Here is a 25,683-nt window from a genome sequence, read left to right on the forward strand (position 1 = left end):
GTATGTGATGGTGGTATTACACCTCGGTATGTGTGATGGTGGTATTACACCTCGGTATGTGATGGTGGTATTACACCTCGGTATGTGATGGTGGTATTACACCTCGGTATGTGATGGTAGTATTACACCTCTGTATGTGATGGTGGTATTACACCTCGGTATATGATGTTGGTATTACACCTCGGTATGTGATGGTGGTATTACACCTCGGTATGTGATGGTGGTATTACACCTCGGTATGTGTGATGGTATTACACCTCGGTATGTGTGATGGTGGTATTACACCTCGGTATATGATGGTGGTATTACACCTCGGTATGTGATGGTGGTATTACACCTCGGTATGTGATGGTGGTATTACACCTCGGTATGTGATGGTGGTATTACACCTCGGTATATGATGGTGGTATTACACCTCGGTATGTGATGGTGGTATTACACCTCGGTATGTGATGGCGGTATTACACCTCGGTATGTGATGGTGGTATTACACCTCGGTATGTGATGGTGGTATTACACCTCGGTATATGACGGTGGTATTACACCTCGGTATGTGATGGTGGTATTACACCTCGGTATGTGATGGTGGTATTACACCTCGGTATGTGTGATGGTGGTATTACACCTCGGTATATGATGGTGGTATTACACCTCGGTATGTGATGGTGGTATTACACCTCGGTATATGATGGTGGTATTACACCTCGGTATATGATGGTGGTATTACACCTCGGTATGTGATGGTGGTATTACACCTCGGTATGTGTGATGGTGGTATTACACCTCGGTATATGATGGTGGTATTACACCTCGGTATGTGATGGTGGTATTACACCTCGGTATGTGTGATGGTGGTATTACACCTCGGTATATGATGGTGGTATTACACCTCGGTATATGATGGTGGTATTACACCTCGGTATGTGATGGTGGTATTACACCTCGGTATATGATGGTGGTATTACACCTCGGTATGTGATGGTGGTATTACACCTCGGTATGTGATGGTGGTATTACACCTCGGTATGTGTGATGGTGGTATTACACCTCGGTATGTGATGGTGGTATTACACCTCGGTATGTGATGGTGGTATTACACCGCGGTATATGTGATGGTATACACATGCTATGCATAACTACCGCTCATCAAACTCAAAAACATAGTAGAAATTGTCATGGACAATTTGACGGACTTTTCACACCTTTGACAAACGTAAGGGAACATTAACCTTTAAGACCTTGAATGTAGGTTAAGTTCATTTGCTATGCACAACTACCCCTCATCAAACACAAAAACATATACTCTGCCTACAGTCCAGATACATATCAAAGCTTTTCTCACAAAGACGATATCGGACGAGTGCAGGATGCATTCATTTCAGAGGTTAAACAATAGCTAACATCTTATTGTATAACATATATTAGCCTAATGCCTTTAACACAAACCGATAGAGAGCCAACACTTAATCCTTCCTGGAGATAAAAGTCTTGTTTATCTAGCAATAAACGTGAAAACTGACCTGACTTCTAATACACGTATATCTGTGTAATCGGCGAGCATGGTGAGAGGTTTAAAAGGAAGTGTAAATGTTAACAGGTCACATTCATGTGAAGTTGGATTAAAAGAACCATGCTGCATTTTCTTCTAATCTTAAAACGCTTTAATGTGTTAATTTTTTGTTTCATCAGCAACTTATACAGGCGACAATAGAACCCGCAACATTCCACTACCACGCCATTCATCGGCAGTCTAAATATAGCAATACTTAACACAGATCTAGATCAGATAGTACGTTTTTATCATATATATAACATAGTAAAACTACGAAAGCCGGTTGGGACCATTTTTGTAGAAGAAAATAAAAAAAAATTCGCGTTATTACGCGAAACTAACGCGTTATATCGCGAAACTTTCGCGTAATTACGCGAAACTAACGCGTTATTACGCGAAACTAACGCGTTATATCGCGAAACTTTCGCGTAATTACGCGAAACTAACGCGTTATTACGCGAAACTTTCGCGTTATTACGCGAAACTAACGCGTTATATCGCGAAACTTTCGCGTTATTTCGCGAAACTTACGCGTTATTTCGCGAAACTTACGCGTTATTTCGCGAAACTTACGCGTTATTACGCGAAACTAACGCGTTATTTCGCGAAACCTACGCGTTATTACGCGAAACTAACGCGTTATATCACGAATATATATTGATAGTTATAAGAAGTATCGGCTACTTTTGAAGAGTATTGACATGAGGCACGACAGTTTAGTGAGTTTTTATTTTGAGCTTAGCCTCCTATCCCAAGCTGAAATTTTGAGTTTTTTTAACAATAGTGGATAGTGCTGTTTTAAGCAATTCAACACGTAAACGAACTTTGAAACGATAGTGTTTAACAATAAGGAAATTAGTTCTCGGATATATACGATGTTGCATTATTCATTCTCAAAGAATTACAAAATTCTGGACAGAAAAAAAATCTTGGTTCTCGCCCTCCATCTTTACAGTCAGTATCTGATACTCTGAAACCATTTCATCGTCTGATATAACCTGCTGCGCATTATAACGCAAAAGTTTCGTGATATTATACAATTATCGACCTGTTTTCAGGTAAATATGATGATTTATAAACAACTCGAGAAAATGATATTTCCCGAGGCCGAAGGTCATCGTATTCACCTGAAAACAGGTTGATAACTGCTTTATTATATGACAAAACTGCAACATTTTCATTTTACAGAATGATTATCATTACCTGTCATAGGATTGAAAAAATAATAGTGATCGACTGGAGAAAGGTTCAAAATGACATTTAAAAAGTCAAAGTCAAGAATGAATTTAAACTTCATTATTTATTATTGCTTAAAATTCAACAAAATGTAAATGCTAAAACATCTAAAAATTCAGTCTATTAAACTCTGTCCGGGAGTACATACCTACACGTACATGTAAGCATGCATTTTTGACGACACGGATAGTTGGACATTCCCTTGTTACTATATTTGGGTGTGTAATCGAGTTGTTGGATTGTTATGTCACCCTGGATTTGACGTCACGGATTGCGGGAGAGTCCCTGTTATTATATTTGGGTGCGTATTCGAGTTATTGGGTGGTTGTATCACTCTGTAGCGAGAGAGGGTACGGACAAAAGCCCCCCCCCCCCCCCTAGACATTAGCCCCTAGGACAAAAGCCCCTTCATACTAATCAAAAAGTGGACAAAAGCTCATTTATATAAAAAAAAAAATTAATTTCAATATATGTACATTTTCATTGATGTTGTATTCTCATGAAAAGAAATATATCATTAATGTCGTCATGTGTATCAACAGTGAAATGTCTTTATTTGCACAGGTATCAATTTGTTTTTTTATATGATTTCTTTGATTTTAATCATTCCTGAAATTAAAATGATTACAAGACAGAGCAACATGTTTGGTAAGGCAGTCATTATATTATAACTTGAGACACAGATACTGAAAAAGGAGATGTTTTAGGAACCTGATGGCACCATGTAATCGATGATTATTGATAAAATACTATTAAAAAATACAGATTTACTAATAGTATATAACGTATACCAACTAAATTTATATAGAAGGGGCTTTTGTCCGGGGGGTGGGGGTAAGGGACGGGGGTGTTTTGTCCTACACTGAGGCACGGATTCGGGGTTGATAATAATATTTGATCAAAGGGATAATGTTTAGAATTGCCCAATCTGGAAAGGGGGGAAATCACAGTCATATAATAATATTTCGCGTAATTACGCGTTAGTTTCGCGTAATAACGCGTAAGTTTCGCGATATTACGCGTTAGTTTCGCGTAATAACGCGTTAGTTTCGCGAAATAACGCGAAAGTTTCGCGATATTACGCGATAGTTTCGCGTAATAACGCGTTAGTTTCGCGTAATAACGCGATAGTTTCGCGTAATTACGCGAAAGTTTCGCGATATAACGCGTTAGTTTCGCGATATAACGCGATAGTTTCGCGTTATTACGCGAATTTTTTTTTATTTTTTTCTACGAAAATGGTCCCAACCGGCTTTCGTATAAAACAAATGACGAAGGAAGACAACTTTTTGTCATTTATCATGAAGTGTCTTTACATACATCTGATTTAGCAATACTACTCAAATGAATAGCTGGGGGAAATATCACCAAACAATACATTATCCTTACGGGTTATTTTAATTTACGAATTCATATTACTTTAATTTTGCGATCTTTCTAAAATATGTTTGCTTTATTAGGTAATAATGTCTTGTTGTGTAAGAAAATTAAAAACTAATACCCGCCTCGTATAGAGATACAAACTTAATTGTTAATCTTGGTGTATGTATAATCATCCGGAATAAAAAATGCCAGTTAATTGAATGAGATCCCGGGCAGTTGAAAACTAATATAAGCGTAATTATTTATTATTTTAGTGTGCAGGATAACCGAATTTAGATAGACAAGCGTAATGTTAAATTAAATTCAATTTATTTCCAAATGCTATATACATAGCATATAGGATTCCAAGATACATATATATATCATTTAACAATTCATGTATACAAATTGGAGCATTCTCTCAATATACAGACAAGTGTGAAAATGATTTAGCGGAATGATTAGCGCTTAAATATGTCTACCGCTAAAATAATAAATATTACAGTAATTTACATACAAAATAGAAAATCCTGACATATAATAGTTATTTATAAGTGAAAAGTACTCACCTTTATAAATGATTAGGCGTTTTAGAATTTTAAATAGTAGGATAAGAAAACTCCACATAAATCGCCAAGTACATACATTTTCTAAGCTGAAGCTGTGTTGTAATTAGCTATCTAAACCTGAGGCTGAACGCGCCCCCCACCTCTCGCGCCACGAGGTTACACATGTGTTTTTCTTCTAAAAATAAACCAAGATTAAATGGCAGGATACTTAAAAGTTTTAACATACTTTGATGTATATTATATAGTGTATTATTATTAATATGATTAAAAAGTAGAGAGAGAGAGAGAGAGAGAGAGAGAGAGAGAGAGAGAGAGAGAGACAGACAGAGAGAGAGAGAGAGAGAGAGACAGACAGAGACAGACAGACAGAGAGAGAGAGAGACAGACAGAGACAGACAGACAGACACGGATAGATAGAAAAAGAGACAGAGAGACACAGAGAGAGAGAGACAGATAGAGAGAGAGATAGAGAGAGACAGAGAGAGACAGAGAGACAGAGACAGAGAGACAGAGAAAGACAGACAGACAGACAGTAGTATGCACCCTTCAACAAATATTACTTTTGGTATAAAATATTACATACCCAAACAACTGAAGCGATTACCACGCCGAGTCGTGTGGCCGGGTCGTGTGGCCGAGTGGTGTGATCAATGTCGCTTGGCCACTTCTACAAGGACAGAGCGATGGTGACCTTATCATTCTGATACTTCCATATAAACTAGGTCCGTTACACTTGTAACTTGGGAGGATTTGAAATCAAGTAACATCATCCAATACCATAACACCACATGTGCTTCGGAGCACGTGCCACTGATTTATGCTTAAGATTTTCAGAGATATAATATAGAAGATTCTGAAAGCAAATTGTATAGAAATGAAGCGGTCGTTACCGAGCACCTGTTTTACAAGACTTAAATCTGTGATCTTGTATACATAATTAACAAAGTTATGGGTATCCGATCCTATCATTAATCGACTGCTCAGAGTGTCGTCTCAACAGATAATTCAATCCATAACAACAAGAATGATTGTATCAATTTTTAAATAATGAAACAGAAATGCAAACCGTAAAAATGTTTAAGGTTTAGAACCAAGGTCATGCTTTTGTATAGATACACATTAAAATACAAGTTAAGTTGGTCTGGTTTGTTTCAAAACGTTGCCTAGACAGGAATGTGTATTGCGTTGCTATGGACGCGTATAAAAACATGCTAAGAAAATTGATTGCTAAAAATAACGACAATGATTTAGTGCAGATCGAAAGCATACAAGCTCTTTTATTGACTGAACATTGTAATCATTGTAATGTCAATTAGATAAAGGTATTCACGTTCAATAAGCTGACATTTTAATTCATGGATGTCGTGATTAACCCACGGAATCTAGCGTCGACATCAATGGGGAATCGTTTGATACCATGAACAATCGTTTTATTCCGGATTTTTAAAATGCCTTCCCCCGCACATGTTTCTAAAATTATAAAGCAACAAATAAAAAGAGCTATTATAAAATTTAAACTGATTTGCTGCTGATGATTCACTGTTTAGATATGAAATGTGAGGAAACTTTTGCTTTTATATTTCGAAAAATAAAACAGAACATATTGAAGATCGCCATCATAGAAACAAGATATTAAAATGACATCGACAACAAGGAACGGAGATGGGGTAAATCAGATGGTGTATTCGACATTGAAATATATCTATAAGTGTCCCCAATTTCTAAATGACAATCTTTTTTTGTATTTCAAAGGCTAATTCCCTCTGAAGAGTGATTAAACATTTCACAAATAAATGGCGGTTATTACACTTTTGCAATCATATCATTTGGTAAAATTATGTCATTGTGAACATTTTATTAAATGAGAAGAAACGTATGATAGATATTTCATGATGAATAACCGTATGATTTATCACGACGGCGTCTGTTAGTAATTCGATGCTCATTGCGGAGAGAAACATGAAAATTCGAAATTTACGATATCGATAGAACGAGTTCAAAATATGAACAAAATATATAGATTTGCAAGGAAACTCTTGAAAAAAGTTTAAGACCAGGGGTTTAGAAAGGCTCACATCTTTTTCATCGACGGCACTCGACATATAAATTAAGATCAAATTAAGGTTAAGTTATAACTCAAAATGGAACTCGTGTTATCATATACATGTACGTGTGTATGCGAATATGTTGAATGCTAGAATGAGCAGTGATAATACTAAAGGTGTTTGTGATGCTTGTATTATGTATTATAAATGAGAAATTAAATATGAGCAAAACTAACAATTACATGTAAGAGCCAATTTCTGAGCACTAAAAAAATGTAACCCATGCGGTAATAATGGAACCAATGAGTATACCAGCAAACATGGAACGTGCCTGACTTCATATCGCATAAGGAAATATTATATTTATAGAGAATGTTTTCATGCGAACGATAAAACTTTCCGTGGCGAATGGCATAACCCAGTAGCATGCTACTTATAAACCTCAACACATATGACTGCTATACCAGGTCACTTAATAGCCCACCAATACATTAGAGCAAATTTCGGTTGCATAAAAATTTTGACCATTGTCATTTAATCTTGATATCGTGGATATCAAATCTGTATTCAGACAACATAAATCATTACTTATATAATAATTAGTTAAAAAAACACACGCATTTTATGAGTTGTTATCAAACGTTTAATTGACTTCGTAGAAAAGGTCTGAATATAGGGCTTAATTCCGTTTAGCATCTATAAAGAGGTTTCGACTAACCTATATTTTCTCTGGGTTTATTTATAGTACAACCTTATGTTGTTTTTATCACAGATACTTGTAAGTGATGGTTCATCATTTACTACAAGATATCATAATAAACTGATAAGCTTTAAATACTTTTATCTTCTTCTTCTTCCTATTTTTCATTCCGGTAGAGCTATTTACGAAATGCTTTTTACCTGTAAATTACAGTCAACGGGATGCTAGATTCTGGCGAGTTCCCATGAAATAGAAATACATCTTACATATTAAGATTGATTTGGCAAAACACATTTGCACAGGTGTAGATATATGCCTTTGTTAAAAACCGAACGGTTGGCAGTTTTATTGGGATTTATTTTATTTTAACTGCAGGAAACATAGATTTTTATTCTGAAAATTCGAACCCGAGCTATTTCATGGTAGTAGCAGGTTTCGTGGCATGAAACATGTTTCACGTACACATGTCTGTATATCTCGTTCATTTCAATTATATTTTACGGGGCGGCGATATCATCTGGAAAATCTGGCGGAAAATCTACAAATGTAGTTCTTGTGTTTCAGATACCGAACACGAGCGCTGACGAAAATATAACATTCACTAGCTACAAATGTAAGTCAGCGAGAGGAATATATACAACTTACACATACTCGTCCTACTTAATCTTACTTAAAACTATGATTGAATTCCAGCCCGAGTTCACCGGATCTGTTTGACTTCGATTTCCGTTAGCAATGGTTTCTATCACTGGGGATTGTGATAAATCACACGATACTAAGAATTATCGCCGAGGGCAGAGGGAGCGAGCGAGATTATCCCGCAGGGGAGACACGTACAGTAAATGTAAGATTGCAGGAGACTGCACTGAAAGCATCCACTATCTATGTTTTCTTTTCTTTCTTTTTTTTTCTTTTTTTTCCTTTTTTTTTTTTTTTTTTTCTTTTTTTTTGGGGGGGGGGGGGGGGGTAGGGGGGACGAATGTCAAATAGGATAATTGTAACAATGTATAAAACATTCACAAGTTTATGGCATTGTACTTTACACTTAACTTTGGTAATTTAAAAGATTCTTCAACCACCGATCAAATATATTCCGGTAGCGTCGCCACCAGCGAAGATACGGAACTTCTTATGCTCAAAAAGGATTTCGACTTGAATAGTGAAGATGTTTTCTGTAAAACTGGAACATGGACGTATCAACATAAATGTTAAAGCTGTAACGGAGGCCGGATTTTACGATGATGAACGATGAAAGAAATACTTAAAATATAAACTTTCCCAGTCGAATGATAGACAGCAACATAAAAACGACGTTCTCGGCTGGAGACGGAGGTCATAAAGGTTTGGACAGTAATTCCATGTCCATGGTGAATGATTGACAGGACTTCAGAGAACTCTAATTACAGTCTATCTCAAGGCTGTTTTTCCATATATCTTAGGGCTACTTATTGAGCAACGTCTTTGGTCTCAATACAGTTATCGTATATATATCAATCACAAAAAGAAATGTAGCTTTAACATATATATACAGACTGCTGTATTAATAGTTGTAGTTATGACAAAGATAGTTTTGGACAAGGTACAGTGTAGTTATGGAATACTATCTCTTGGAGCAATTTTATTTTGAACTTGTTTTAATTAACTAGTTTTGGAATCGGTAGTTTTGGACTAACTAGTTTTGGAATACATATGTAGCTAATTTTTGACTAATTAATTTGGAATAGCTACATGTAGTTTTTTGACTTACTTGTTTTGGAAAAGGCAGTTTTGAACAGCAAGTTTTGGACTTAGTAGTATTGGAATAAGTAGTTTTGGACTAGCTAGTTTTTGACTAACTTTGTTTTGCAAAAGGTAGTTTTTGATTAGTGAGTCTTGAAATAACTAATAAGATATGGTATTGATTGACTACACAATCCGTTCACAACACACAGCGCGCCAATGGACCATGACGATCTTTTTTGGTACTGAGGGAATCACTGGGCTCACGTGATATTTTACCCTTTATTTTTAGCCCAGACTATCGCTGTACGTGGCCTAGGTCAGAATAAGCGGAAAACGACCATACCTCTTTGGAATAAGTAGTTTTAGAATATGTTGTTTCGGACTCAATAGTTTTGGAATGTTAAGTTTTGCTCGGACAGGTGCATTAATGTAGTCTTGACTCATATTTTATCGTAATTTAATCCTAGAAACAGTAATACATCCTAATATGGACCCTAGATTAGATGGAGTACTGATATGGATGTAAGATTGATATTGAACATTGAGATGTCGATAGAATCGAACACAGTTTTAAGTTTAGGTGTAGCAGCATATCGGTTTTGAGATATGGATTTAGGGCACATTTACGACTGATATCGACGTAGTTTGGTGTTGACCATTGCTCAAGTGATTTAGCAGTACGCTAGAGTAGATTTAGGACTAATATCGACGTAGTTTGGTGTTGACCATTGGTCAAGTGATTTAGAAATACGCTAAAGTAGATTTCGGACTGGCATCGCTATAGTTTGGTGTTGACCTTTGTGGTAGGAATGATATCAGCGTAGTTTGGTGTTGAAAATTGAGGTAATGCTTTAGAAGGATGTTTGTGATATCGACGTGGATTGGTGTTGATCATTGAGGAAATAATTCAGAGGGACGCTAGTAGGATTACGTCTAATACCGACGTGGTTCTGTGTTCACCATTGAGATAGTGACTTAGAAGGACGTTAGTGTAGGTTTAGGACCGATATCGACCTGGTTTGGCTCAACATACCTCTCAGTTCGTACACCGAAACGCTCGCTATAACAATTCAATTTAGAGTTTGCAAAAAAAAAAAAAAAAAAAAAATCGCAAAGAAATGAAAATTCCCTGTCCGTAGACGGCTAAAACAGAGTCATCAATTCCTAATGTGTTCTATATTTAGCAGACGTTTTTCCATTAAGTGTACCGGTTGTGGTCTCTGTTCTGCATACATGATGTCGTCTGTCTGTGCTTTGTCCCTGTAGATCTATATATACGTACGGACGTTATATGCAGTATCATTGTGCTATAGATAGGACGCCTAAAATCAGCATAGCTTGTTATCCTGTTAAAATGTCTAAGTCAATGCTTTGAAACTTAAGGTTTAAATGTCATCCATGTTGCATAGGCGTTACGAAATCATTGCTTTCATTGCTGCAATTCATCGTCAAAAACAGTTCAAAGAAAGTATATATCTAAAAGTCGAAAATGCAAGATATTTCTTGTTTTACGCATGGAAAATTACTTTCATTTATTTGTGAACAACAATAATGAAACAATTTTTATCGACTTATAAATTCATCCTTTTTAGTCCAGATGGAAGCACACAGTTGTTGGGGGGAACATAAATGTCATGAAATTTTAAAAACAAAGACACCAGACATTGGACCTATACATATTCACGTATGATCGTCCTGGTGAAAGGCGAGTGATTTTCCGCCTGATTGCTCAATAAAAAGATCATTTTATCTTGTTTTTCAGTACTAGTCCAATGATGTATATAAAATTGAGTTTAAGGTTTCACACTGAAGTATATATATATACATATGTATGTATATAACATCAAACTTTCATGACTGCAGTGGCCTTTCTGTTTCTTTTTGTTTTGTTTTTGTTTTGTTTGTTAGTTTTGTTTGTTTTTGTCTTGTTTTTACTTTTTTATTTTATATAAATATGCGCAGAGAATGAGAATTCATGTGCATATTATCCCAATGCGATGCTACCAAGCCATGCATATTATTTTCCAATATCAATGATTATCAAAATGTTAAAAAATACTAGTTACGCTAATGAGGCCTTGTTTTCAATATGGAGTCCCAGATTTTACGGCACCGTTGAGGGTAAAGTGTAGGTTAAATACTTAAATACAGGGCATCCCGACCAATGGGGAATACGTTTTAATGTGGAAGTTAACGCTCGACAGGAAACATTCCATTATGGACATCAAATTAATCCGAAACGTGATTCAATAAGGCGCCAGTACATTACACAAATGTATTACAAGGTATATTTATGGATGTTAATTACAAAACTTTAATTATAACCAACATTATAATGATTGCAGGGTCCATATTTATAATAACATATATGTCAGAATGAATAGTTCGATGACCTTTTGCTAAATATTGATGAAAATAGAGAAAAGTACCACATTATCGGAACTGCATTTAACAAAAAACAAATAAATAAATAAATAAAAAAATAAATAATAATAATAAAATAATAAATAAAAAAATAATAAAGATAATTCTCAGCTCCCTCTGACACCCGGAGGTGATACCACGAGCTCATACGTCACATGTACATACATGTATGTATGATATCTTCTATGGAACTTGTTACAGTATAAAAGATAATGACGATTAGCAGTGGCATGTTATCTGGTGATCACACGATATTTCTGCCAATGGTACATCTTAGTGTAGTTGAGGTGTTTCATGTAGGAAACCCTTGATACGAAACTTAAACATCTATAGAAGTTCAAACCACACGTATGTATTGGTATCATACATTAATTTTAGCTACAATACACTGTATGATATTGAAGTTTTACTCTATGAATAAATAGCGTAAATAAGCTACAGATATGTTCATTATTTTAGCATGAATATCATGTTGCTAACTATTGGTGTAAACCATTCACTTAATGATTGAGCTTTATTTATTTATTTTTTGTTGTTGTTGTTGTTTTTGTTTTTTTTATTATTTTTTTTTTTTTTTTGTAGCTGCATCGAAGTAGATTTACATTGGGATAAATATATATTGTTTGTGCGAAAGCGCAACAAGATAAATATGCTGTTACCCCAATGTAAATACACTTCGATGCAGCTGAAAACAATCATTTTAATTACACTTGATCACTATGACATTTAAAAAAAATCACCTGTACAAACCGTTTGAACAGCGGTCAGCCAAACCTACAGGAAAACACTAGATGGCGCTATTGTGGTGTCACTCATGACTCAATCGCAACATATCGGAGAAATTTCCGGCAACACTCGGAAATCTAAATTTCCGAGTGTTGCCGGAAATTTTCCCGAGATGTTGCGATTGACTGACGACAGACAGTAAACAAGTAAGTTTCGAGAGAAAATAATACAATCAACATGTTTTACAATATCTATGCATTTTTATTTTTTTTCATCATTAATTTATATATTTCTTTGATCATATTGTATGGAATCATAATTTACCCCCACGCAGTTATACTTTGTCGAGTCCGTAGCGAAGCCACCCGAGTCCTACTCGATTTGCACTCTTCTTCTTCTAGAATATATGTTCTGGTCCCTCGATTTGTAGCTCTTCTGCTTCTGGAATATCTCTTCCCTCTCGAAGCTGGAAGATTTATCTTCCTAGATGGCGGCGTACATATTTTAAGTGTGCAAGAGATGCGTTTCACTAGAGAAGGATATATGACATATACATGCACATGTGTGTGTCATAGTGTTTGAGAAAACTTGTTTATTTTGGGTTATATTCTTCAGGTTTACTCGATTTACATATAAGGGAACAACCAACCAATTGAAAAAAATAGATTTTTGAAACAGCCCCTGTGTATAGAAAGTTGAGCCAAGGATAAAATGTCTGGCAGCCACTGATTGGCCAGTATGTTATGAAGCGAGAAAATAGATATGTAGCCTGATAGGTAACTATCAATAAGAAATGTTGATATTAATTTCGTAAGTCCGATTGATTTTTTTCCCCAAAAGTTCAGGTAATAACAATTAACAGGTAAACATTTCAGGTTTTTGAGAATTTTTACTGCGAAATTCACCCATTTTCAAAATGGCTACCCTGGAGAAAATTTGAGCCGAAGGACCCAACTTTTTTTTTTGATTAGGTATTATATCAGACCCTAAACTTTTGTTATAAACCATAATTGTCATATTGAATTCAAAAATTTGAATTAAATACTCCAACACGTTAACACTAAAGTCTATGGGAAAACAATTGGTTGGTTGGTCTCTATAACGGAATGCGATCTTCTTAGAAAGCTTCTCTTCCGAGAAGAGTGCAAATCGAGTGGGGCTCCGATCAGGTGATCAAAAGAACTTGGGGGAACGGTGAAAATGACACGTCATTTCTACACTGATGACTAGATCGTGTTATTGGAAGTGAACGTACATCCATGGAAGCATGAGTTTGATAAAAACCCTGACCACATGTTTGACTGAAAGGCTGTAGCAGATTTAACTAAAAATTGAGTTATGATTTTGTGTTTTCTGAGGACATCGGTACAACCTGGTGACACTCGGTTGGGACGTTATTTGATATCAATGCGCACGCCTAATCACCGTGCGTAATTTGATATCAATGCGAAAGCCTAATCACCGTGCGTAACTATCGAAAAAATATAGTATTAGTCTCGTTAAGCTTTGATCCAGTGACAACGCAATGGAAGTGTAGATATTATCAGTTAGCTAAGATGACTCGCAATAAGTGTTTGTAATGTTAACTGTTTAATGTACATTGCAAATATTTCAATCGTTGAAGTAATATGTCGCAAAATACGTAGATGTACAGAAATCGAACTGACGATGCATGGCATCAGTAAGTGTAACGTTGGTGCAAAAAAGGTAATACATACTCTTCATTAAAACGATCGATACAAACAAATCCTATCTAGCCAGTCATGATTGGTAGTCATACTTCAAGGAAAATTAAAAAAAGAAATGAATTGGATAAGTAATGTTCAAAATACCATAAAAAACATCTTGAATGCAAACTCTATTCATTTTCAAACAATTGCGAAACAAGTTATATCAGCTTATATTAATCATGCGTGTTATCCCAGATTGAAGAGCACGAGGGGTCTTATAAATGCATTCGAACGAGTCTAATTGAAAGAGACATATTTTCACTCTAACTCATACTTTCTTTATAGGTATGCAATCTATGTAATGTACACACAAACAAAAGCGAAAAAAAAAATAAAAAAAAAAATAAACAAAAATAAAAAACTAAACAAAAGAAAATATTAAACAGTAATAACAAAACCAAAAAACAAGCAAGCAAAAACAACCAACCAAATAAAATGATATTAGAAATAACCCCAAAAACAACCTGCATTGTAGTCGACAAGGAAATATCCTCACGAAGTTCATCAGGTACAGGTTGAAAGCCTATGGACTAGAGAGGTTCCGAATGACATTTGCTAAGACTTCGACGGTTTCGTTAAGTGCACACTGGGTAAACTGTAGACTATATACATAAAACTAATTAACGTTTAGTTGATTACACTTCAAAAGATATATTATCTAAGGATGTGTAAAGATATGCCGATGATCGTCTGATCAAATCGAAGCTGTGTCGCCGTGTACTTTCTCTGATACTGAGATAAATATCTACCGTTTGATGCACCACTGTTCCTGGGAACAGCTGTAGATCAAAGTGGATACGTCTGTTATCCTTAAAAGCATCAATTGATATAATTAGCTAGTTCGCGTATTAAGATATATCTAATATATCATACACAATAGACTGGGGAGCGGCTTCACTGCGAAAACGTTATGCAAATTGCAAACTAATACATCTATCTCTTTACGTCAACAATATTTTTACATAATAATGATTTCCATATCGACTTTTAAAAAGATAGTCCCCAGACGCAATATACTTTTATAAACTAAATATATATGCTACTTTATACATATTGTTCTGGTTTTACATTGGACTTAATTGCCATTCAGTAAGAGAAAAAAATATCTTAAGATTCCATGGCCACATAATTGAGGTAGAAGGTCAAACCGTTCTCGTGTGGTGACGTCATTGTGTTTCTGCGCGTGTTGTTTATTACACTAGCCATTCCAGGTGGGACTCTCACCAAACAAAAGTTTGAATCTTAAACCCCAGAACATAAATCATTTTCATTTCAAAATTTTCTTTATAACGAATACATCTTTCTGAATTATCTCTGTTCAAATATTGTTGTCCTGATATGTTTGACACGTTTATTTTGTTTTTGATAAATCATCTCATACTTTAATATAAATTAATACTGAACCAGCTTCTTATTCAATATCAACACTTGCTCCTATTCCGTTTTAAGTTCCAAATGCGTTCACGAAATCAATACAACTCTTTTATAGTCCAACTGTTCCTAAAATAGCTGGATTTAAATGTGTAGCTTTATTTACGGTCAAGGTTCCCGATAAAGATAGTGCCGACGACACTAAATCTACTGGTAAATTACAACAAGTTTTATGTCGATAAAACCCTAAGTTGTTTACGTTGTGAGGATTGCCATTAGACACTAAGGTATGGGATCCAATACAATTATCAAATGTTTTATTGAAACAAAGCATGAGAAATATAAGAAATTATACACAAAATATGCTACTCATGAATATTCAGTTAGGTTGAATATCAAATGGTGATCTTTTATGTTATAATGAAGTTATAAATCTTGTGCAAATACCAGTATTAAGTAGGGACTTAGATTATGGAACTAGATCTCGTTTATACGTTTTTGTTATTCCACACGATCTGCTATATCTTGATTATTTGCATTGGTTCAAATTTAAGTCTATATCCATGACAGGAAAATATGGAAAACAAGTTTGATGCTTGTATTGACATAGCTGTACGTGTTAGTACTAAAGAATACTCTCTTAAAAGTCCTCATTTAACAACTTTCTAGCAAAACAATTACATCATTCAGCGACATATTTATTTATTTATTTATTTATTTATTTATTCAATCATTTATATATTGTCATTGACAGTAAAGCGACGTTGACGGAAATACTTTTGGTTTGCTCTGGTGAAACGACTGTCTCGGTAAAAACATGAAAAGATTAGATATGCTCTTCAAATTTGTATAATAAAGTGTATTCCTATTGACTTTTTTACTAAATATGCATACTATTCGTTGTGTTAATTCGGCATTTATGACAACATTAGGTCTCAAGAATTTGAGAAAAAGAAACCGAAGAAGAATACACCTTGTGAGCAGAACATCCGGTCGCCTAACAAGTTCGTTTTCTGACGTAATGCAGGGTTCATTGCCCGGATGTAACCGGGGCTGTTACCTTGACCTTTCATTGACATTAAACACCACTTCCTACAGATATCACGTGAATGCAGTAGTTACACTGAAGACTTCTCTGAAATTACAATAGAACAACATTACATATTGCATTGACTTCCCATGGGAGAAAATTGATTTAAATGGACAAATATTTTGTGTCAACTTCTTCTGTTTGAATCAAAGTGGTAGCCATAGCATCGTAGAACGAAACAAAGGCTGAGTATTGTTTAAAATAGCATAGTTGTGTTTTGCGGCTATGCATATATATATATATATACAGTTAACACTATAACGAGTAAAAATAACTTACATACAAACGGTAATGTAACAATATTGTTTTAGTGCAAAGGAGATTACACCACACTCGCCAAGAAGTTATTACTGCTTTAAAATGGTATAGACATATCACCGAAATTTAAATTCTAAATATGAATCGACAAATCAAGGGCACTGCAATAACATAGATATACATGTAATGTAAAAATACAAAAGCGAATAAGACGAGGTGCTCTGGAAGAGTAGGCACTATTTGAATTATCAACGATACGTTCAATGTACATTTATATCGCGTTCTCAATATAAGAACCGGGGTAGGAAAAAAGGAACATATTTATAAGTTAGTGAGTATCGAAAACTCAAAACTCGTATCCCACAGGGAGACGGAATTGTGACATCATGATCACGAAAACACTCTTTCCAATAATGATATTTCTAAAAATAGATTTTAAATAATTATTTTTTGTTTGTATTTTGTAAATTGTCAAATATATTTAATTTTGGTTCAGAAACGCTGGGTGACATGCTCTGTACTTATACATCTCTTGATTTCATACTGATAAACTCTCTCACTATAAAAAGGGGAGGTAATACATGTCATGTTTTGATGTAAGCCGTTTTTCAAATTGCATTTATTGCTTTGTACTTATGTTGGTTTTTGCTTATTTGTTTGTGTTCGCTTGGCTTGTTTTCTTTTCACATATCAAAATGACTAATTCAGCCTTTTTATTGTTTGATCTCGAAAATCTGCTTTGAATCGCGTACTTTTGCGAGCCTTCATTTTGCGCTTACTGAAGAACTCGTGTTAATGAGTTCGTATTTACAACTATACAGTTGCATTGATCAACTATCAGCCTCACGTTCTTTGTATCTGTGTATGGAGATTGCTAAATCACCTTGTCTATAAATAGTAACCTTTTGTGTCGAGTGCTTTGTTCATTGTTTTCTCACGTAAGAATGAGATGAAAGCTAATGAACGATGTGTGAGAGATGTTCCATTATAATATGTAAATGCCGTCCACATCACATGGACAGAAGCACTCAGTTATACTATCTGAAGTGATGATAACACGCAATTTCAGCAGCGAAATTACGTTCTAAATATAATATAAAGCATTTATCTAAATACAAGCACGAAAGAAGGGTGTGACGTGATAAATGTTGAATCAACGTCACTAATCGAATATATTTCCCAAAAGCGTTCACCGCATCAAAATGACAAGCTCCCCAGCGATGTTATCTCTACAAACAGGCAACACAAATTACATTGCAAATAGTGTCTGGCGTACCATTTATATCCATACCCAATCAAAATATTCCATCTTTAGCATACATCCTTCATGTAAAGAGCTATTTTTGGTACATATCTCTTTAAAACAAACATGGTTTCTCGTCCACATTATATTTGTTTATTTTGTTCGCTTGACGGCTCACAAAGTACATATAGGTACATGTATCAATATAAAAAGACACACAAGGTCAGTTAGAATAAAGTGTTTGATAAGTAGAATAAGTAAGTAGGAGTAAGACAAAGAAGATAACTGTATTATTTCTGAATTACTTGAAGAAAAACAATTCAATTTAATTGTTTTCATGATTTTTTTTCAGCCTGAAAAGATGAAAAATTATAATTTTGAGGTAACGTCAGATATACATGTATGACGTCATATAACAATCCGTAAATAACGTCATTTGACTTGATATATGAATTCGTTGTAGGTATACATAATCTATGTATAGCATTTGTAAAACAAAAGTAAAACGTTGTATATACAAATACAACTTAATGCAATGAGAAATATTTCATATTATTCTTGATTCAACAATTCATATTTTTTCAAACTGATTTAAATTGACAACAAATAATTGATAAATGTGGCATTGGACACGTCGGAAACTTCAAACAAAGCATTTATTTTATCAATAAATACGAATTGTTGCATCAACCCTTTGTCTCAAGTTAATTTACAGCTATACAAGACTTTATTCATTTAAGAATCATAAGATTGCCTGGATCCGACTTGGGTTTGGAAATTACTGAACAAAAGCTTGCTGCGCCATCAAGAAGCATTAAAACTATAATGGAAAATAGAGATTGGAGATATATTCGATATCATTACTGTAAATGTTTATATTTTAGTGGTAAACTTATTTTACCGCTTCTAGCACTAGAAGCATTACGCTAAATTATGATTGCGCTGATCAAATTATCTATATTCTATTTTTATAACAAATCATGTAGGCGCACTATTTTTTTTTCAATTTAGGCTAGTCTGTTTTAATTTTGTTTGTGCTGCGCGGAAATTTTGATACGCTAAAATTAGTACGTCTTCGGTAACATAAAAATCTTCTCACATTAAAACCGGCTAGCTGTGTACCATACCCAACCCATGTTGTGAAAAGCCAAGGCAAGAACTGTGATGCGTGGTTCTTAAACTGCTAGCTTATTAGATATTTAAACCACGCCGGTAGGTCTTGTCAAACTCTATGGTTCTAACCACAAAACTATTTTCAATCCAATTTGGCCTGTTTCTTTTATTTGCTGCTTGAGTTCCGGCAATATAACTTAAGATAAACAAAATTGATACATTTCAAGCAAAAATAAAGAAAGTCAACGTAAATACAAGTCAGTTTGATTTCTTGTAGTGAATGTTTACAAAATGACAACAAGTTAGAATGAAGTCGACAAGATCGACATGTTTCAGAAGGCAACTGCACTCAATGAGTGCTATCTTTGTAGTTTATGTGGTGTTGAATGTCTAACACACGCCCTGGTTGTACTTAGTACTCTCCCCAATAAACACACTTATGTTGCAATCAAAACATTTTCTTTAAAAATGAAACAGACGCCTTTCTTTACCACATGAAAAGATTGTTTCCCCCGATTTAAACAAATCTTGACATCGTATAAAGGCTTGCTGCTATCAATTATTTTATTTGTCTAGATAATATGATACATATCTTATTTCCTAAAATTGATTCTGTTTCTTTGATATACAAAACAGGTCAATATATACTACTTAAGGATCGAACTTTAATTGTAACATCTCTGTTTTCAAAGCTAATTGTCAAAGGATTGTGAAATCCTTTGTCGGAATGTAATCTGTCTGTGTATAAATGCTTTATATATGTATATAGTTACACAAATGACAAAGACAGTTTTATGAGTCCTGCCCTGACCGTGTTTGAACTCACGATATTCAGCACCCAATCGCATTGTTAGAAATACCTGTATCTTATACCACTACGCCATATCCACGTTCTAAAAACAGAACTTTTCAATTGGTGTAGATATGTATGCTTATAGCTATGGTAAATACATGTTATCAAAATTACAACACACTTGCTTTAAGATTTACGCAACACTGTAAATAGTAGTTTCATCTTGACGGAAATGGCAATAAAATTTTAGCAAAACACCCTAAATATTTTTGCACCAATTTACGGAGATAAAACTGAGATTGTGGACTTGGTTTTTGACGCTATGGATATTCCTGATATATAAACATTGTACCGAATCTGCTGTAATAACATTCGCTCGCGTTAACGAGTAACGTTTTTTCCCCACTTCCATTTTCACTCCTCATTAAGTGTATCTGATGTAAAAAGACATCCCTTTAATATAATCTTGTGTTGGAGAATGTACACAACCTGTCTGCTGTAGAGAAACAGACTGTTTTTCAGACACACCCAGCATTAACAGCTGCTCACAGATGACCTTTGCTAACTTCGTCATGTCACAGACTCGGTAATGACAGTATTGTAATTCAGTGGAATCAATAGGTTTATCAAGAAAAGAACACTGCACTACAGCAGACTCTTAGTGCGGGCGGTTAATGCCAGCCGATTCACATATCACTATCATGGTGATAGTTGTGTGGTTGTGTATAAAACACCCATAGGGTCATTACTGAACGTTTAGTGGTTTAAACGACAGCATAGTTGACTGATATTGCAGGCTTGTAAGAAAAGAAATCGTACTTACTTTTCATCAAAAGACAGGTTACAACACATCGGTTGTCTGAGTGGGGTTTCGCTGTTGCCACCTGTAATTAAACACAAGGTTTAAAGAATACTTTTTCTAATTGAATTGGTTTGAGAGTATAATTATCAAAAACGTATAATTAAAAACCAAAATAAAATGCAGCAACATGAAATAAATGCTCTCATTCATTTCTTGCATCCTTGCATATTTCCTAAATCCGCTGATTTTTCATGGACGTGCACAGACATCTTTAAATGATTATAAAGTCATTAGGAGTGATGAGTCTCTATCCTGAGAACCATCTGTCAATTACTGGGGAATGTTTTTAAGCAACGTTGTGATTCCAGATATAGACTAGGTTTGTCGTCATCTTATCCTATCTACAGGAATAGTTAATTAAAGGATATGGCGGATGTTAAGTTGTGTATTTCAAAGGTGTGATCACGTGATGTTATATCATAGATAAGCATATAGTTTGAAGATTGATGGGGTGATAAGTCCATGATATACTATCTATATCTATTAAAAGTCACTCCAAAGTAAAACATAATTATGAAATTGACATTATTTCATTAAGATTAAACTGATGTCTGGGCACACGTAATTACTATATTGAACCCACCGGGAATCACCAGTATTATGATACTACACCAAATGATTTATATTCATATTAGATTCTGCTTATTATAAAAATAACCCATACTATACCACTTTAAACATTCGGCACATAAAAAATGACACGTCAACACTCGATACTTTATAACCGTACTACAATAAACACATCGGTCCAATCAACACGTTTTACTTATATAACCATACTTAAATGAACACATCGTTCAAAGCATCACTCAATATTTATATAACCATACTTAAAATCGTTCAAATCCTAACTCCATACTTATACAACCATACTTAAATAAACACATCGGTCAAATTAACAATCCATACTTATATAACCATACTTCAAAAAACACATCGGTTAAATCAACACTCGATAATGATATAACCATACTTTGATAAAGACATCAATAAAAAACAACGAAGCCTACCGACATAATATAGGAACCGTTATTCAAACTCTAAATCCATTAAACGAAGTAAAAAATGAACGAATTATATATTTGTATGGCGATTAATCAAAAAGTACAAAGATCATACAAAAATGTAAGACCAGGTACGCCGGAACAATGAGCGTCCTCTGCTTCAGCGACTGTATCCGGCATTCATATCCAGGTCAAGTCCGGGTTAATTCTACTCGAGTCAACTCGACACCTTTATTGTTATTGGTACACTATTGGTATACTACACTTGTGTTTATAGCCATACTGTGATATATCGTATATAATGTTTATTCGGCAAAATTATAAATTGATACCTACACTATATCATTCCGTTTGAAACACATATTTCTGTTGGCTAAAATGACTATATATTTTGACCAATAAACATCGTCGTTGTTTGTAACGTCGCTTTCAATTGGCTAGAAGCATATATCAGATCTCAGAGTATATTCCTTTTGTTAAATCCACTCCTAAAATAGTTGGCGGTTGACGATATTGGTAACTTAATGGAGTATAATCTGACGTTTGTCACAGAGATGTCGAGTGGCAGAGATATTAATCGTTAATTATGTGGTGCCCCAAGACCTTTATAAACACATCTGTAGCGTTCTATTATCCGGCTGTTAGAAAGGGTTGATCCCAGAATCGATTTGTATTTTATAAAAGGTGTCAGAATCCTTTTCTGTGTAGTGATATGCGAGGCGCGTCCGTCACCACACTCATGAACGTCTTTTCTTGTAGACATCTGAAATCATTAGTGTGTTGAAATGCGTGGTTTGATATTTATGGTGTGTAACTATTAGATTCAGCTGATGACGAAGATTATCAGAATGTATGACTCCTGGTGGTCTGAGAAAGTATATTGACAAATTTGTTATTATATAGGATATATGTTTCCTTCAATGATGCGGTACAAGGAGGTTATCAATGATTGATGGTGTGTCTTATTCTCGGGTTTTGCTGGGTAAGGTTCCTTAAGGACAGAGGAGGCCTATATATAACTTGGAGATGTCAGCATTCTATGGAACATTGATGTAGGCTGTTCTAGCTCCAGTCATTACGTCGGCGGGTCCCCCCAGGTCATATATCACTTCACCCATGACGTTCACGCAACGCAGTATTAATTTGTTATTAAAGACAATGTTCTTTCGGATTATTCACTCAACGTCGTGCAAAAGCTTGTTATTTACACCAGTAATAACGTCATCGTCGCGGGTTCTACACTCTACGCCTATCATGCCTATCAAATATATACGCAATATCGTACGAATGCTTGATCGTTTATATCACTCAGTACGAAAATATTCATACAGGTCATATACCAAAGCGTCTGTGACGTATACTCATTAAACGTCTGACGAATGTTTGTTATTTACACAGGAAATTACGTCATTAAATATCCGAGTACTAATGCAAGTTGAATATGCTCCGTGCGGACGTCTTCTATTTACGACGACCGCTTTTTCAATATCCATCCAGGTCCTATACTCAAGCCTCTGACATATACTGCCATGCTTATGATTATTTGTTGAAATGACGCCCCGGCTCTTACGTCACGATGCCTGTGACGACCGACTACTGTCAGGGTAGTTTCTAAATTCGAAAAAAAATCTTATTTGAAAAGATCAGACTCTTAACAAATTATTAACGTACATAATGCAATGAATTATTAAGTTTCGTTAAGGTTTGGTTTGGTTTGTTTTTGTTTAACGTCCTATTAACAGCCATGGTGTTTAAGGACGTACCAGGTTTTGGAGGTGGAGGAAAGCCGGAGTACCCGGAGAAAAAACCACCGGCCTACGGTCAGTACCTGGCAACTGCCCCACGTAGGTTTCGAACTCGCAACCCAGAGGTGGAGGGCTAGTGTTAAAGTGTCGGGACACCGTAACCACTCGGCCACCGCAGCCCCTTATTTTCGTTGAGGCCATTTTTTTAAATATATATATTTCAAAACAGCGTTAAAGGTTTAAAGTCTTTAATTCCATTTCATTATTTCGATAATGTGATCTTATAAAAAACAAATATTTTGTTTCACCATTTCATAATGATGAAAATGTCAATTATTTTTTTGGAAAATATGAGCAAAACTGAAAACTCTGACTGAGGTCAAGAAATTAAACGAATCGATTTTTCCTTAAGGACAAATGACGCTAAAATGCCAGGATAATTTGAGATACTTTCTAAACTTCAACCCATGATAATGTTAACTTTTTACGATGAAACATTTTAGGCTTAAGTGATAGAATTTAGCAATAATAGTTCAATGAATACTGTGAGGCAGGCCCCTGGGGCTATAAAAACTGGCGTAAGGGAAATGTCACCAGTCAGAAAAGATAATACTGAGCACTTAACACAGCAGGTATACCTCTTTTATAGGGTAATTGGTATGATCTAATTGCTCAGAACCAGAACCACATTTTTTTACTGTTTTAGGACTGGCCTTTTAATAACACTTTTCCGTGCATCCTCTGTAATACAATTGATTCCGTTAACTATGCGATAATTAATTAAAGCAATAAACAAAAAAAAGCAAAAAAAAAAAAAAAAAAAATGACATTTTATATTAATTTTCGGATATAAGTATCCCATGATGCACTTGAGACCGTTCTATATGGCATCATTTGTGTCAATGATACTTTTCCAATTAGTCATGTAATTAAGTCAATAATCGATGCAGTCAGAAACTGCCTCTATTTCCATATCTAAAATTACATTGTCGGGATATTGTTTAACATTATAATTCATTTTATAATTTTATATGTATCACAGTTAAGATGCTTATTTGAAGACCTTTGTATACAACTATATATGATTAAAAACTGATATTGAAACAGTTATGCTTCTTTTATTCGGTGTGTCTCGGTTTTGGGAGACACACATTTTTTCTATTTCCCATGCCTAACATGCCTGCATCCTGCGATGTGTTGATGTCGCATCGCCTGCGACAAAGTCGTCACTCTGACAAATTAAATGCTTCTAGACCAGAACGTTTGTTTACAAATATTTTTCTGGTCCATCAGGACATTAGACCGTCCCATAAAGTCAAAGTCAAAGAAAAAGTCAAAGAAAACCGACGTTTAGGTATGAAATTTGATAGTATTTCTGATTTAAATAACGTGAGCATTTCGAACATTGAATAACGTTTAATAACAAAAGTTTAACTAACTTTTCACAATGGCATTTATGAATTATAAATTCGCCATATTTGTTGTTGTCTCTGTTATTGCTTTGCACTTATTGCATTTTTATCATTTCTCTATTCTGTCATACGGACACGTGATGGGCTTTCCTGTATAAATATTCCTGGAATCTGAGATATTCTCCGATTAACAGTGTCGTAAATGTACCACGTATATACATGAAACGATTCCAGATACATTTTGTATCACAGCTGTCCTTCTGATTAGCATAATAAAAGAACACAAACATTTAAAACAAAAAATATTTGACAACTGATGAATACATTTCTTTTAAAATTCTTCACTGAGTAATCATAAATATTTTCACATAAAATGTTCGATGGTAAGTTTTGCTTTTGAATAAACTAGATAAAAAGTACGGGATATTTAGTCTTACTTATCTCCTGTAGTAGTTGGTATTTTCTGAAACATTTAAAAGCATAAATTGTCGTTTTATACCTGATAGGACGGAGGTATAATATACAACCTTGCACCCTATAAACTTTGTGCATGCGCCATTTCCCTGCATTGCAGGCTTTGGGAGAGGGAAGAGCGATATTTCGGTTAGTTTAAGCTATCTTCAAATCATCACAATCTTAATCAATTATCTTTTTTATTTAAGTTTTCGTCAATAGAGAACACTATTTTCCAAATTATATGTTAATTTTCTTTGAATGGTAAATACA

At 34.8% G+C, this 25,683-nt stretch overlaps 1 protein-coding gene across 1 annotated transcript in view; it reads right to left on the reverse strand.

Moving 5' to 3' along the window:
* The window catches only part of LOC117335629 (soluble guanylate cyclase 88E-like), a 46,892-nt gene extending 26,072 nt beyond the window's left edge, over window positions 1–20,820 (reverse strand). Inside the window, exon 1 of the mRNA XM_033895754.1 lies at window positions 20,758–20,820. The gene's annotated coding sequence lies outside the window, so the exon portion shown is untranslated. The remainder of the gene's footprint in view (window positions 1–20,757) is intronic.
* Window positions 20,821–25,683: the final 4,863 nt, after the last annotated feature.

The sequence above is a fragment of the Pecten maximus genome, chromosome 10 (genome assembly GCF_902652985.1).
Source record: "Pecten maximus chromosome 10, xPecMax1.1, whole genome shotgun sequence".
Taxonomy (NCBI): Eukaryota; Metazoa; Mollusca; class Bivalvia; order Pectinida; family Pectinidae; genus Pecten; species Pecten maximus.